The 16864-nt window shown below is 44.1% G+C and overlaps 1 protein-coding gene and 1 pseudogene across 4 annotated transcripts in view; both read right to left on the bottom strand.

Moving 5' to 3' along the window:
* The window catches only part of FAM234A (family with sequence similarity 234 member A), a 30203-nt gene extending 22281 nt beyond the window's left edge, over positions 1–7922 (bottom strand). For 2 of the 4 annotated variants that reach the window (XM_057695569.1, XM_057695572.1), the window contains exons 1-2: positions 7876–7918; positions 4685–4825 (exon numbers count right to left, since the gene is read on the bottom strand). The gene's annotated coding sequence lies outside the window, so the exon portion shown is untranslated. Of the gene's footprint in view, positions 1–4684; positions 4826–7875 lie in introns of all 4 variants that reach the window. The other 2 variants (XM_057695571.1, XM_057695570.1) reach the window with 2 other exon arrangements.
* Positions 7923–11309: 3387 nt separating this feature from the next.
* On the bottom strand, positions 11310–12169 carry LOC130861338 (60S ribosomal protein L6-like; annotated as a pseudogene).
* Positions 12170–16864: the final 4695 nt, after the last annotated feature.

Raw genomic sequence — 16864 nt, 5'->3', positions numbered from 1 at the left:
ACCTGCCCCTATTTCAAAATAATTATTGCCTTTCTGCAACCCCCCCATGGCAATCACTTCCCTTCCCGCCATAGAGAAAAGATCCCTGGAACATGCACAGTGCCGCATGGATGCCCGAGTTCACAAAGGGCCCAGGAGCAGGACCATCGAGGCAGGAGGGGAGCGCATGCGGGGATGGCAGGGCCCCGGCACTGCCAACGCCAAGGACATGCCTGGACCTAAGCCTGGGCACTGTGGGTCAGCCACTCAAAACCTAAGACACACAAGCAGCTCAAGGTGCCACCTGAGTCCAGCAGACACAAAGTACAGTCCCCAAGGGTTATCCCTAAGCCGAATTACTAAGTCTGTGAACTCCAGGCTTTTCTCCTTTTTGTTTCAAACTGAAGCTGCTGTTGTTAAATTCCACACAAAGCAGAGGTAAGAGAAACTTAAAAGGTCTTTTGCCTCTAATACCACAATGAAGCAGCTGCAACCAAAACCTGGAATAAAGCGCATCCCCGAAATCAAGTGTGTTTATTAGGTCCTCATCTGCCAGCACAGAAAAGACCCATAGCCACTGGCCTATGCGCTATAAACAACAGGCCCACTTGAAAGACAGGCTTCCAGAAGTCCAACCCGGGCATAAAAACGCATATTTCCATGTTAGCAAAACTCAACATGAGAAGTCTGGAGAACAGAGGTCCTTGGGAACATCAGGGCAGCCGATCTTAAAGGAAAACACAACCCACATCTGTACACAAATACACAAAATTAAAGGAACACTTCCCAGACACTGAAAAGGAATGAAGAAGTTTTCACCTAAAATAAAAGCTGTTAGGACACAGCAGATGAAGAAAAGATAATAAAGGGAAAGACCCTGAGGTTAAGAGATTTGTATCTTTACCTCATTTGATCTAATGTTCTCTCGTGTCATTTCTAACCAGCTCGTGGTCTTAAGGTCAGAATTCAGAAATTGGTTCACAAGATTTCCAGACAGTCACTGACTGGGATTTTCTCCTGCCACTTCTGAGCTTCTGAAATAACTACGAAGTCCACTTTTGACTTAACGTCAAATAAAACGAAACAGAACAGAAATGAAGAAAAATCTGAGAGATGAGAAAGAAAATGTATCAATACAATACATAGTACTGTAAAAGGTATGGGTCTAAGAATAACCTGCCGGAGATAAACACACAATCCCTGTGTGTGGCTTTTCCAAGGGCCACCCCCACCCCCACCCCCGGCACTGAGGAGCCTCACCCAGCCCCTGCGGGTGTGTCTGCTCAAGGCCAAACCTGCCCTCCCTGCCTACTGAGCAAAGCCCAGTAACAGTTAACTTTGGAGGGGCAGGAATATGCAGTATTTGCACAAAGGAAATAACTCCTTTTTCTCCAAGAGTTCTTTCTCTGAGAACAGTTTACTGAGACAGAGAGAAGAGAAAATTCAAAAATAAAAAAGTCTCACTCTAACTTTTTTTTGATGGATAAAGAAAGCAAAAAGATGCTACGAAGCGCAGTGGGAAAACTGCCACAACAAATTACTGACAGTTCTATAGCTATTATGAAAGCAGGGGGTCTAACCTTTTTAAACTAAAATTTGTAACTTTTTTTTTTTTTTTGAGAAAAGATCATTTCAGGGGACTTTAATAAGAAACGCCTCCCCCCAATTTTTAAGTTTTCAATTTTACAGCATTCTTTTGAAAGAATTTTCGGACAATGAATCAAAGAGATCAGACTTTGAAAATTAAGCACTTCAATTGGAAAGGTAGTTTGCATATTTTAAAAACTGGTTTAAAGTAAGTAAAATTTTTGTTCAAACTGCATGCCTTAGTCTTAACCGTGGTTTTAGCTGAGAAAGTTGAGAACTTGGTAGCACAGTCAGCTCTGTGAGGGAGTAAGGAAGGAGGAACCCACTTCTATTTGCCCAGACACAGAACACCTCCCTCCACTCACGCGGGAATAGCTACTTCTCATATTACTTGACCTCACCAGGGTGACAATCTCACAAAGTAGACATTATTTTATTCAAAGGTACCTGCAAATTAGAAAACACACAGAGAGAAAATATACTTAAGTAGGCAGAAGAGAGGCTTGGAGGAAACAGCAGATGAGCTTTTCATTTTTTTTATTATTACTTTTTAAATTTTTTATTGGAATATAGTTGATTTATAATGTTGTGCGGATGAGCTTTTTAAATGGAGAAAAAGCTGTAGGGAATACTTAGGAAAAGACTCTGATTATAGATTAACTTTACTATCTAGCTTCACCAGTTAGTAATAGAAACTGAAAGGATTTTGTCACTGGATTAAACCATGAAAAGATCAGCTCACCACTCCAGGACCGCAACTGATAAGGTCCAGAGTGACTCTGAAGGTGCAGGTGAGAGTGGAGCAGATTTCTTTCTTTCCATTGGGGAACTCTCACTCCAGTTCACACTCAGTGGGGTTACTTTTCTAAAGGATTGGAATTATATAGGACAAAACATGCTGTATCTTGTCATGTATCCATTGGTCATATGTTTTATCTGCAAATTGCCTTTACCCATGTGGCCTCGGGGTGATTTCACCAGTAAGGGATGCTGATTTTGTTTTCTTTTTCTTTTTTTTTTTTTGGCTGCGCCACACGGCTTATGGGATTTTAGTTCCTGAACCAGGGATCGAATTTGCACACTCAGCAGTGAAATCACAGAGTCCTAAGTCCTAACCACTGGACCACCAGGGAACTCCCAGGGATCCTGATTTTCAAGTCTTCCTGAAGGTTGGTCTCCCTGCCAGGAGGCTGTCTCAGCCCTCTGAGCCTTGGCTGGACCAGTATGAAGCCTTAGGAAGTTCTGCACCACAGGCCAGGCAGGCCACTTTCCACCCAAGAACTTGGCCTTTTTCTTACAAAGCACCCATGATACTCCTCCCAAAGCCGCTGACTGAGAGCTAGTTTGGGGCAGGAGGACTCCCCAGTGCCAAACACACAGCAGAAACTCGGTGTCAGTTAAACGGGGAAAGAGCTTTCAGGAGCCGTCCCTGGACAAGACGGTGAGATAACGCACTTCATGCTCTTCATTCAAGAGCTTGTCTTGACATACAGACCTCATGACCCTCTTGACATACAGACCTCATGACCCACAATCACAAACCGATCTTCTAGCGCGAGTGCTCAAATGCTTGTCCCCAAAGCCAGCTGTGACATATACAAACGGTTTAGGAATGTTCCCAGCCCAGTGACCTGAGTGTCCTGACAGCACTTCAACCAGAGGCACGTGAGAGACACCCACAGAACCCAACTGAGCAGACTGGGTTTTCAGCTGAGCAAAGCAGAAGTCAGACAATGACGGCTACAGTGTTCAGTTGTTTACAGCCAAGCAACTATTTCCTCTCTTCACCAAGCAAATAATCTCAAGACAAAGAATAGGCCCTTAATCATCTTTCAAATGAGAACAAAATTTAAGGCCATGCATGGTTCCCGGATAAAGGCAAGTGTTTCACAGGCAGGTCAGCACTTAGGACCCGAACCTCAGCACACAGGTCCTCTCCTTCTTTCAGAGTAATTTAGGGCAGATTGCATACCACCTAAGAGGGAGTTAAGGATGAGCAGCTATCCGCATTTCAGATAAGGAACTATCACACAGAACAAGTTTTGTGGGTTTGTCCATAAAATAGCATGGGGTAGGATTTCCCTGGTGGCACAGTGGTTAAAAATCCGCCTGCCAATGCAGGGAACACGGGTTCAAGTCCCGGTCTGGGAAGATTCCATGTGCCGTGAAGCAACTAAGCCTGTGCACCACAGCTACTGAACCTGTGCTCTAGAGCCCGTGAGCCACAACTACTGAACCCATGTGCCACAACTACTGAAGCCGGGGCACCTAGAGCCTGTGCTCTGCAACAAGAGAAGCCACCGCGATGAGAAGCCCGTGCACTGCACGAAAAACAGCCCCTACTTGTGGCAACTAGAGAAAGCCTGCACGCAGCAACGAATGCCCAACACAGCCAAAAACATAAATACATAAATGAATAAATGAATGAATAAATAAATAAATAAAATAACATGGGGTAAACCTTTTTCCTGAGTTCTAAGGCAGATTTAACTTCGATTCCCCCACAAATCAGTGTTTCTTCTTGTCCTTTCATTAAGGAAAGTTGACAGTCTTAAGAAGATAAAGTATGGGACTTCCCTGGTGGTGCAGTGGTTGAGAATCCGCCTGCCAATGCAGGGGACATGGGTTCGATCCCTGGTCAAGGAAGATCCCACATGCCGTGGAGCAACTAAGCCTGTGTGCCACAACTACTGAGCCCACATGCTGCAGAGCAACTAAACCTGTGCACCACAACTACTGAGCCTACGCTTTAGTCTGCGAGCCACAACTACTGAAGCCTTCGCACCTAGAGCCCATGTTCCACAACAAAAGAAGCCCGTGTACCACACCAAAGACCCAACTCAGCCAATAAATAAAATAAATACATAAATTTATTTTTTGAAAAAAGAAGATAAGGGATAACTCTTATTTGATCACTTTTGGGCAACCCTATAAATAAGACTTAACTTCAATTTACTTATTTACCATTATTTTTTAAAAATCTTTTGTCACATAAATGTTTAAATATTCATGAAAGTAGAGACCACCAGCCCCATTCAATCACGACCCAGATTCAACAATTACCAACACAGAGCCAACCATTTCCATCTACAGACCACATTTCTCTCCCATGTCTCACCTCCAATTTCTGAAAATATTTGCTCCAATTTTTAAAAAAGTAGAGATATGCCACTTGATCTCTCAATATTTGCTTCCTGGTTACTCATTTAGGAATCAGCATTCTTTTTCTTCTTCTTTCTGGACACCACATCCAGACAACCTAAGCTCCATGAAGGATTTTACAAAATGAGAGTGGGAACAAAATTCACTAAGTTAGTGGGTTTTATAAAGACTGATCTGGGGTGAGGTATATAGTACATTTTGAAACAACCAACAAACCCTGTAAATTCTGACTTACTTCTTCAATTTAGCTCCTCCTTTCAAAGGTCACTACTTTAGATCATATTTTTATAACTTCTCACCTGGATTTCTGTAACCCTCGCAAACCTTCCTTGATGCTGCAAGAGACATTTTTCTAAAATATCTCCTGATCATGTCATTCCCCTGCTTGAAACTCTTGAACAACCTTCACAACCTCAGAACAAAGCTTAGCCACCTGAGTTTGCCTGCAGGTCTTTCCACCACTTGGCTCTTGCCTACCTCTGTGTCATCTGTCCCCAAACCCTACACCTGATGTCTGCTCCCCTAGTCAAGAGGCTGATCTTCTAGTAACTCCTACTGGGCCTTCAAAGCCCACTCAAACTAGAACCCCCCCGCCCCCGCCTCCCCCCCCCCCCCTCACCTGCCACTGCTCCTCACTCACTGAGCCACTGGTGAGACCTCTTCCCAGACAGTTAGGAACTGCAGAGGGCATCACTTATTTATTGCCTTTGTTTTCCCAGGACAAAGCACAGTGCGTGGCACAAAATAAACACACACATTCACCTGTCTGAATAAATGTCCAGTTCTTGCTATGCTCTGCTCATAAACTTTTCTTGGAAGAGTAATTGATAAATGTATTTATTAACCGTTTGTTTTGAAATCTACATCGTGCAGGAGCAGTTGACTTTTAAAACCTGTTTTGAAATAGCATGTATCAGATACAGGGATCAATCTGACTACCTGACATCCACTTCTCTCTATAACAGCACCTGGATTTTCTTTGGGTAAATCCACTTTCCCACAAGCTTAGTGTGGTTGTGGTAACTCTGGGGAAAGATCCTTACCCAGGGCCAGCTAACTAATCAGATTCACAGGGATTTAGGACCCAACTGAATACTAGGTCCAGAACTTCAGCTGGAATTACAGGGAAGAGATACTGTTCTTCCACAGGAGTGGTTTTAAAATACATCCGCAAGCTCTTTGAGGTGCCTCCCTTCAAAGGTGAAGTCGTTTATACTTAGCAATGCCAGCAAACAGAATGTGGGAGGAGCAGCAGCAAAAAATTCCAAAACTAGATCATAAAAGGATCATAAAAGGCGTGACGGCTTCCACCGTCCTCTCTCTCCTCTCTGACCACTTGCTCTGAGGGGAGAGACCTTGAGTGAGCAGGCCATCTTGGAGTCAGACCCTCTGGTCCCAATGAAGACTTTAGATGACTGTGGCCCCAGCCAATATCTTGGTTGCAACCCCATGAAAGTCCTTCAGGACTTCCCTGCTGGTCCAGTGGTTGAGACTCTGAGATCCCAATGCAGGGGACATGGGTTCAATCCCTGGTCAGGGAACTAAGATCTCGCATGCTGCATGGCACAGCCAAAAAATAAAAAGAATCCCATGAGAGCCTGAAAATGGCAGAAGATAGTGGAACAAAAGGGTGAATGCGCTGTTCCATAAAGTTCTTGGTGAAAATGAAAAAAAAAAAGAATCCCATGAGAGTCCTTGAACCATAATCACTTAAGTCACTCCTGAATTCCTGACCCACAGAAACTGATAATAAATGTTTGACGTTTTAATCCATTAAACTTTGTGCTGATATGCTACAGCGCTGCAGATAACGAATCCAAGTAGGTAGAGCAGAGGCAGGAATCTAAGAAGAAAGCCAATACAGAGAGAAACAGCTCAAAGAGAAGGATGAGAGGATGGTAGTAAGACACCCACAGGCCTTCACCAAATCCTGATGATCTCTTTTAAGCCCCTGGCCCCATCTATTTCTGGTCTCCTGGACTTTCCTAAATGAAAGCCAGTGGAATCCCTCCAGAGGCTGAACTAGTTTTAATGTATACTTAACACTTGAAGCAAAAAGCACTCCCACCAGTGCAACAAGGACTCAGAGAACTGCTAAAATGCCCAAATAAATGTCCACTTCATTGATAACAGGGTCATTTCCATTTCACTCTTTCCTGCTCCATATACTCTCTTTAGCATGCTCCCTATTTTGCTTATTTATCTTACTGATTATCTGTAACCTCCTGTAGAATTGAAGCTCCTCGAGGAGAGGAATTTTGTCTTGATGAGTCCCATATTCTCAGCACATGATGAGGGCTATACGCCTGGCACCCAGCAGACACTCAGTACTTGTTGAGTCTGTCTAAGCTGCTGTAACTGAGGGCTCACAGCACAAGTGCAATGAGAGCAGTGGAGCCATCTGGCTGAGGCTCAAAAGCACATTAGCAGCCTACGGGGAGGTGACCACATCACACAAGCTCCTCAGCTGAAATCACAGGGTTGCAAGTATTTGCAATTGTCTATACCCTGATAACCTATCAGTCAGCTTCCAGGCAGTCAATTCACGGCGGAGCTGAGAACTCTCACAGGCTGACAGGGTTCTTACTCCTTTTAAATTCTGCCTTGCTTTTGCTCAGTAAGACAGGCTCTATAGATGAGTAACCATCAGCTGAGCTTTGAGTTACTGGGCCAGTAGTCAGACGCCGTCCTAGTAAGAGAACATGAATTTCTGACCCTGGCCAGAGGCAGCTCATGGGCATCCTGTTTTAGTATATTTTTAAATTACTCCCAGGCAACCCATGCAGCAATGGCTGGCTTGACTCCTGTGCAGCCGAGGAGGGTGGGAAGGTTCCTAGTGGGAGTTAAATCCTGTCTCTGGGGGAAAGCGGAGCTGAACTGAGCGCCACGGAAGCTCAGGCTGCGGAAGTCGGACCTGCCAACCCGCTGCGCCGCCCGGCTCCCGTGGAGCTCCTCCACCCACAGCTCGGCGCGGACACGCGCGGACTCCAACGCTGGGCGGTGGGCGAGAACACATGCGGGCCCTTGGGGTTGGGGTCTCCCGGGGCCCCGAGCCGACGCGGAGAGATCCAGCCGGAAAGGTGATAGGTGGACCCGCGCGAGCCCTACAGCGCGCACGCGCGGAGAGGACGAGGACGCGCTACTCACCTGCCGCCGCGCCCTCCGCAGGCTGCCAGAGCTGCTGCTGCTGCCCGCACTGCTGCCAGGCTGCTCGGCTCCGCCCCCGGCGTAACTTCCGGCCGGGCGGGGCGGAAGCGCGCTCCAGCCCTGCCCCGCAGCCGGCCCGGTTGCTTAGCAACGCGGACGGTGCTTCCGGGGTTGCGGCAGGGCGCTGAGGCTTTGTTTGGGTTCCACGCTCGTTAGCGCGTTTGAGCATCTTTCGTTGCTTTTGCGTGCATTGGCCAGACGTTTTCTTTTCCAGAAGTGCGTTTCTGGTCGTTGGTCCAGTTTTCTGCTGAATGGCATGTCTTTTTTGTATTGTTTCGTAGCGCTCCGTATTGGATAATAAGTTTTTGTCGGTGGAGTGTGTTGTAAATATCTCGGTTTGTGTCTCGTCTTTTCACTTTATGGGCTTCTATTTTAATTTTAAAAATTACCAATCTTTTATGGTTAGTACTTTCTGTGTCTTGTTTAAGGAACCCTTTCCTACCCCAAGTTACTCTCCCACGTATTTTCCTAATGGTTTTTTAGAGTTTTGATTTTAACATATAAGTCCTTAATTCAGTTTGGAATAGCTTTAGTAGGGGGTACTTCCCCCCCCCCGCCTTTAGATAACCAGGAGTCCTAGTGCCATGTATTTAGTCCCTCTTTCCCCCAACGCTGTGCAATGGCACTTGCCATATTTTTTTTTTAATCTGTATATGCGTGAGTTTCTGTTGAGTTTTTAAAATTCATCTTTATTGTTGATAACTTTGTCCTAATGCTCACACAAGGTGTTCTGCATCAGATCAGGTTTCTTATTAATTACCTCACAGTAATAGTAGGTATGTAACATCCTCACACCTCCCACAGGCCTCCCCGCACCCAACCCACTGAGAACTGATAGAAATTTTTCCTTTGTGAGTGGACCGACACAACATAGGTGAGGGATTCTGAGAAATGACTTCTGTTTGTTCACAAAGGGGAAGAGTCATCTGTCCTCCTCCTCTCCTGAAACGATCCCCTCTCCACTCAAGTCCTTTGTTATGTAGAAGAATCTCTCCAGGGCCCAGGCAGCCCCAGGGTGTAGACTTTTAGGACCCCTGGGCCTCACTGTCTTTGAAATGTAAATACCTGGAAAGATAACCTTTCTCCTCTACCTGGGCACTTAAGCCAGGCTGTAACTACTTGACCCTCTCAGAGAGATAAAGCAAATTATTATACTTTTGAATCACAGCAATTAACTAGACAAATTACTACAGACTTAATTCTCTTAAGTATCTGAAGAGTCTCAGGGGACTAGGGCTTTTTACTGGAACACTGGGAAATGGAGGGAAGTCTTATTTGCTCACAGCTTCTTCCTGGGACCATCCTGTACGTATTCTCTTCTGGTGCATTGGTGCCACACAATCTCAATTGCAGTGCCCTTGTAGTATCCCACAGGTCCTTTCACCTTATTTTTGTACTGGAAAGCTTCAGCCATTCATTTTTCAGTCAAAATCACAATCAGGCCAAGTTCCACAAAAGAACCCTGTAGGGCTTTTCAGTAAAATGGTCCCGAATCTGTAAATCACACTGGAGAACTGACAAGATTTATCTTCTTACACGGAACATGGACTCAGACTTTCTCTGCACTTAATTTAGTCCTTCTGTGATGTCTTCCAGTAAGATTTTTATTTTGTTAGATGTATTCCTAGGCACTTTGCGGTTTTCGTTGCTATTGAAAATGGTGTCTTGGGAATTCCCTGAGGGCCCCGTGATTAGGACTCTGCTTCCGTCACAGGGGGCATGGGTTGGATCCCTGGTTGGGGAACTAAGATCCCAAAAGCGCACTGAGGCAAAAAAAAAAAAAAGAAGAAGAAAAAAAGTATTTAAAAAAATTATGTTTCCCATTGTTGGCATATCGAAATAGTGCATAGATTTCCACATATTTTTAAAATTTATTTATTTTAGGCTGTGTTGGGTCTTTGTTGCTGCATGCGGGCTTTCTCTAGCTGCAGTGAGCCAGGAGTTCTCTTCATTGCGGTGTGTGGGCCACTCATTGCGGTGACTTCTCTTGTTGTGGAGCACGGGCTCTAGGTATGTGGGCTTCAGTAGTTGTGGCACGCAGGCTCGGTAGTTATGGCTCACAGGCTCTAGGAGTGCAGGCTCAGTAGTTGTGGTGCATGGGGCTTAGTTTCTCCTAGGCATGTGGGATCTTCCTAGACCAGGGATCAAACCCGTGTCCCTTGCATTGGCAGGCGGATTCTTAACCACTGCACTGCCAGGGAAGTTGCTCCATATATTTTCTTTAACCAGCAACCATTCTAAGATTATTTTTAATACTTTGTTGGTGGAGTCTTTCGAATTTTCTCAGAATATAATCATATCATCTGATTTATTTTGTTTCTTCCCCTAATCCTTATGTCTTTATTTTGCTTACCATTCTGAGCTGATAAATAGAAGCAATAGTGGGCATCTTTGCCCTGTTCCTGATTTTTAAGAGAATACTTACAATAGTTGCCCATTTGTTGTTGGATTTGTTTTTTTTTTTTTTAAACATTTATTTATTTATTTCATTGCACCAGTCTTAGTCATGACAGATAGGCTCCTTAGTTGCGGCATGCAAACTCTTAGTTGTGGCATGTGGGATCTAGTTCCCTGACCAGGGATCAAACCCAGGCCCCCTCCATTGGAAACTCAGAGTCTTAACCACTGTGCCATCAGGGAAGTCCCTGGATTTGTTTTAATATAGATGATCTTTAACAGATTAGGAATGTTTTTTTCTATTACTAATTTCCTAAGAGTTTTTTTTAATCATTGTGAAATAAAATTCATATTTTATGGCAAGACAAGAAAAATTTAAACATAAAAAATTCTTCTCTGCCCTTTGCCTCCCCCCTGCCCTGCACTGTGCATTGTGTATCTGTGTTATGCATCAACCAAGCCTCCCCATTAGCAGAAATACCTGCTCAGCCATAAACAGCAGCATTCTCCCAGCACCCACAAGAGGACTATTTAAAAGATAACAGGGGGGAGTCAAAGAAGGGAGGGAATACGGGGATATGTGTATAAAAACAGATGATTGAACCTGGTGTACCCCCCCAAAAAATAATAAAAAATAAAATAAAATAAAAGATAATCTGGATCATGTAAACTGTCAATAATATATCATTTGATGTATAGCCCTCTATCTCAAAAAACTTAATAGAGTTGTGCCTTGAACAGCTTTCAGCACTTTCTGAGATGCTATTCCTGGGTTATAGTCCTCAGATTTGGCTTGGATAAAATTTTCCATTTCTTTCTCAGATCAATTAATTTTTTGTTGATGTCATCAATGTGCATTGAATTTTATTAGCTTTTTTTCTACATCTCTTGTGATGATTATGTTGGTTTTCTTTTTTGTTTTTGTTTTGTTTGTTTGTTTGGACCAGAGTTATTTAATTAGGTTCTTTGTAAGAAGTTTAAAACACTACTTTGTGAGGATAAATTCCATTGGTAAGAGCAAACACAGAGCGGAGGTAGCCCTGGAGCTGAGGAACAGCTTTGATTCTTCACAGAATTTGTGCGTCCACAGCCTTCTGATCAACCTTGCAGCTGCTCTGTAACTTTGTATTTCTCTCTTTCTGTGTCAAAGATCTCACCTTCCTGATGCCTGGGCTTACGCAGCTTCTTCTTCTTGAAGTAAGCATCAGTGAGATGTTCTGGGATTTTCACACCACTGATATCAATTTTGGTGGAGGTGGCAATGACAAATTTCTGGTGTGTTCTACGCAGAGGAACTCGATTGAGGGACAGAGGCCCAGTCACAAGTAGCAAACTACTGCCCAGCTGCTTCAGGAAAATGACCCTCTTGCCTCTGTGGTGCCCAGTGAGGATGATGAGAATGGTCCCAGGAGTGATGCTGGCACGCAGTTTTCTCACGTGCTTACTGAAGGGCTTTTTGCCGTGACTCAACAGCTTTCGAGGCACATCTTCAGTAGGATAATACCTAGGCATTTTGCGAAGTTTAACCGCCTGGGTACCACCATTCTTGTCACCACCAACTGGTTTTGTGCCAGTAGCAAGATCCTTCACCTTCTTTTTCTTTTCAACCTTGGATTTAGCTGCTGAGTATTTCCTCTTGTACAAGGCCTTCCTGGAATACATAGCCGATGGGGAATATCTACCAATTCCTCTGACCAGGACAGGGTTTCGGCTGCAGTGGGGCTTCCCCCTCTTAATCTGCTTCACCTTTTTAACCTTGCCACCAGCATCAGCCTTCTTGGCTTCAGGTTTCTTCTCCTTAGTATCTGGCTTCTCAGCCTTTTCACCCGCCATCTTGCAAGATCTGGTTTTCTCCTTTAATCTTTTAATGTGGTAAATGCCATTCAGTTTCTAAAGATAACTGATCCTTGTATTCCTAGATGAAACCAATTTGCTCATGGCCTATTATTCTTTTACATGTTGCTAGATTACATTTGCTGATAAACTGTTTAGAGTGTTTGCCTCTGTTTATGAGTGAGGTTGGATTATACAGCATTTCATTTTACTGTCCTTGTCTGGTTTTGCTAACAAGATTATATTGGCCTCATAGAATGAATTGGGGAATGTTTAATCTTCTTATATATTTTTCAGAAAGTCTTATGGATTGGAGTGGTCTGTTCCTTTAAAAAGTTGGGTAGAAAACCAGTATTTCACCAGTAAAACTAGGTGGGCCTGATGCATTCTTTGAGGAAGAATTTTAAAGTAAGATTTATTAATATCTTAATGCTGGTGCACAAAAACCCAGCTTATTAGAGGAGGAGGGACAGAGGGAAACTTCAGATACTGAGGTGAAGTTCTGGGCAACGTCAACTGAAAACAAAAAACAAAAAACAAACACACAAGATAAGAGCTGTGAGTTCAGTTTTATTTGGGATTTACTGAGGATTGTGGCCTGGGAGATAGCCTCTTAGTGAGCTCTGAACTTTGGAGCTGCTCTGAAGAAGTTGAGGTGGGGGGAGGTGTCAGTATATATTATATATATGCTTTTGGTGAAGGGGGTAAAGTGCAGTCAAGCACACATCTTGGTAGACGTTGCCACTAGTCACGAGGAGCAGATGTCTCTGTTAATTATTTTACTGCCTTTCTAGGTATGAAAAGATGCAAGAAATTGGATTCATAAAATCTTGTAATGAAAATACCTACCCATCTGAAGGCTTGTTCTGCCAGTTTTCCCAGAGCACAGAGGGTCTCATTCCTGATCTTAGCCCTGAACTTCTTTCAGGGTGTGTTGAAGGTCAGCGACTTCAGTGGCTGTTCACCTAATCCTTGTAGAGCCAGATGGCAAGCGACGTCCTTTAGTTGGCAGCAGGCTCAAGGCTTTTTTTAAAGGCTGATAGCATAAGTCTGGTTTTTGCCGCAAGATGTAGGACACTTTAAATTTTTGACAGTTCTCATTTGCTGTTCTTAAAATGAAGCGCAATTAGAGCCTTTTGACTCTTTAAAAAAAATAAATTTATTTATTTATTGGCTGCATTGGGTCTTCATTGCTGTGCGAGGGCTTTCTCTAGTTGCAGAGAGTGGGGCTACTCTTCGTTGCAGTGCGCAGGCTTCTCGTTGCGGTGGCTTCTCTTGTTGCAGAGCATGGGCTCTAGGCACGCGGGCTTCAGTAGTTGTGCCACATGGGCTCAACAGTTGTGGCTCTCGGGCTCTAGAGTGCAGGCTCAATAGTTGTGGTGCATGGGCTTAGTTCCTCTGCGGCATGTGGGATCTTCCCAGACCAGCGCTTGAACCTGCGTCCCCTGCTTTGGCAGGCGGATTCTTAACCACTGCGTCACTAAGGAAGCCCACAGCCTTTTGATTCTTGACAAAAATTAAAATGTAGAGAAAGAGCAAAATAGAATCTTCCCTAGTATACAAGGGTATGTTTATTTTCCTTTGTACTTTCATATACATTGTAATATTTAAATTTAGAGCTTAATTTTATTAAATGTGTCTTAGTGTTTTATTTTTATTTTTTCATGGTCATTGTCTCCTCCTTGTGGGGGCCTTCTCTCCCTCCTTCCTGAAGCTTCAGCAAGATCCGACTGTGAGAAGGTGTGGACCACTGCTAGCTGCGTCTGCCTGGCTGCTCCTGTGGATGTTCAAGGTCTCTCCTGGCCATCACATGAACCTGCTGGCCATCATTCTCTTCCTGCAGTTCCGATGCTTTTTCAGCCTTCACGTAAACTGCTGCAGGGCCCTGAAAAAGATTTTAAATTACTCTTTCAGTTTATTTAACAGTTACATGTCAATTCTGACCTTATCATTCTTATTATGTCCGTTTCAATGTTATATTTTTGTAGGAATTTTGCATTTAATATAATGTGGGAAGACATTCAGGAACCTTTCTGAAACCTTGAAAATGTTCAAGTATGTGGGCCAAGCGATGGGATTCAGAATGTCCTGCTTGAGCAGTGGAGGAGCTAAGGGTGTGGGGCGTGGAGACTAATATCACCCTGTTTGGCCCTGAAGGATGGTTGATTAGCCAAAGACGGGTAAGATTCCTCAGAGGAGGAACAACCTAAGACAGGCACAGCCGCAGAGGGGCCAACAGGGGTGATGCATAGAGCCTTCCTTATATCACCCTGTTTGGCCCTGGAGGATGACTGGTTAGCCAGAGATGGGTAAGATTCCTCAAGGGAGGAACAACCTAAGACAGGCACAGTCGCAGAGGGGCCAACAGGGGTGGGGCACAGACCCCCAATATCTGAGAGAGGTCTCCTGCCCCCAGGGCTGTTTTGCTCTCCAGGCCCAGCTCAAATCCACACCTGCTCAACTAGGACCCAGGAAGCAAACAAAGATAATTGCCTCAGTCATGTGAGGCCTTTGATTGTTTATGGGTGTAACCTGAGAATGTTAGCCGAGGAACTCAATAAAAGCAACCTGGGATGAGTCAGCAGGGCTCTTGATCCGAGAGGTCTTGAGCCCCACGGTCCCACTTTTCTCTTCAGTCTGTGTCTGTGTCTTCTTCAAGCTTGCGGCACCCATCACTCACCTGGAGTCGCCGAGCTGGTCTTGGCAATACAAGTTTTCAAATATAGTGGCATAAAATTGGTAGTGTTCTTTTAGTTTTTAATTTCTTCTCTCTCTGAGTTACATTCCCATTTTATTCTTTATTTTGTGCCATCTCTCTCTCTCTCTCTCTCTTTTTCATCAGTTTCACCAGAAGTTTGTCTATTTTATTAGTCTCTTCAAAAGATCACCTTTTGGCCCAGTTGATCCTTTCTATTGTATGTTTATTTTCTTTTATGTTGATTTCGCTCTTCTTTTTGTAATCTTTCTCCTTTATCCAGTCATATTCTATTTTTCCTTTTCTAACTCCTTAAGTTGAATCCTTGTTAGGTCATTAAATTACTGCTTTTTAAAAATATATATTTTAAGTATTTAAGGGGACTTCCCTGGTGGCACAGTGATTAAGAATCTGCCTGCCAGTGCAGGGGACACGGGTTCGATCCTTGGTCCCAGAAGATCCCACATGCCACGGAGTAACTAAGCCTGTGTGCCACAACTACTGAGCCTGCGCTCTAGAGCCCGAGAGCCACAACACTGAAGCCCGGGTGCCTAGAGCCTGTACTCTGCAACAAGAGAAGCCACTGCAATGAGAAGCCCTTGCACCGCAACAAATAGTAGCCCCCGCTCACCACAACTAGAGAGAGCCAGTGTGTAGCAACAAAGACCCAACACAGCCAAAAAAATAAATAAAATATTTTAAGCATTTAACACTATACATTTCTTTTTCTTTTTCTTTTTCTTCTTTTTTTGGCCGTACTGCGTGGCTTGTGCAATCTTAGTTCTTTGACCAGGGACTGAACCCTTGGCCTCTGTAGAGAAAGTGCCTCCACTGGACTCTGGGGAATTCCCTACATTTACTTCTAAACACCATTTTTGGTGTGTCTCCCAAGTTTGAATATGTAAGATTTTCACTGTCATTTATTTCTAAGTATTTTTTTATCTTGCTAATGAGCTATTTTTAACTGTACTTCATAATCTCCAAAAGTATGGGTATTTTAAAATTTACCTGTTTATTATTAGCTTCTAATTTTGTTGACTTGTGGTAGAGATGGTGAGCTTTGTGGCACTGATTCTTCTCCATCTATCGGCACTTGCTTTGTGTGCTTATGTATGATCAGTTTTTGAAAGTGACCCATGTGTGCTTGAGAAAAATGTCTGTTCTCTGATTGTTGTATGCCAAGTTCTATACACATCCTTATTTTTTTAAATAAATTTACTTATTTATTTATTTATTGGCTGCGTTGGGTCTTCATTGCTGCACATGGGCTTTCTCTAGTTGCTACAAGTGGGAGCCACTCTTCATTGTGGTGTGCAGGCTCCTCATTGTGGTGGCTTCTCTTGTTTCAGAGCATGGGCTGTAGGCTCAGGGGCTTCAGTAGTTGTGGCACATGGGCTCAATAGTTGTGGTGCATGGGCTTGGTTGCTCCACAGCATGTGGGATCTTCCTGGAGCAGGGATCAAACCCATGTCCTCTGCATTGGCAGGCGGATTCTTAACCACTGTGCCACCTATGAAGTCCCTATACATATCCTTATATCAAGTTTGTTAATTTGTTTTTCAAATCTTCTGTATCTTTTGGGCTGTCTAGTGAATACAGTTTTTTTTTTGGTAAACTTTTGTTAGTTTTTTTTTATATAAATTTATTTATTTATTTATTTATTGGCTGCGTTGGGTCTTCCTTGCTGCACACGGGCTTTCTGTAGTTGTGGAGAGCAGGGGCTACTCTTCCTTGTGGTGCACGGACTGCTCATTGTGGAGGCTTCTGCTGCAGAGCACAGGCCCTGGGCACGTGAGCTTCAGTAGTTGTGGCATGTGGGCTCAATAGTCGTGGTCCATGGGCTCCAGAGCACAGGCTCAGCAGCCATGGCACATGGGCCCAGTTGCTCCGTGGCATGTGGGATCCTCCCAGACCAGGGCTTAAACCCATGTCCCCTGCACTGGCAGGCGGATTCTCAACCACTGCACCACCAGGGAAGCCCTGAATGCAGTTCTTTTTAATTGA

This window comes from Hippopotamus amphibius, chromosome 9 (genome assembly GCF_030028045.1).
Source record: "Hippopotamus amphibius kiboko isolate mHipAmp2 chromosome 9, mHipAmp2.hap2, whole genome shotgun sequence".
In the NCBI taxonomy this organism is placed as follows: Eukaryota; Metazoa; Chordata; class Mammalia; order Artiodactyla; family Hippopotamidae; genus Hippopotamus; species Hippopotamus amphibius.
The sequence above is the reverse complement of the archived record's forward strand: the minus strand, read 5'-3'. Positions and strand labels throughout refer to the sequence as shown.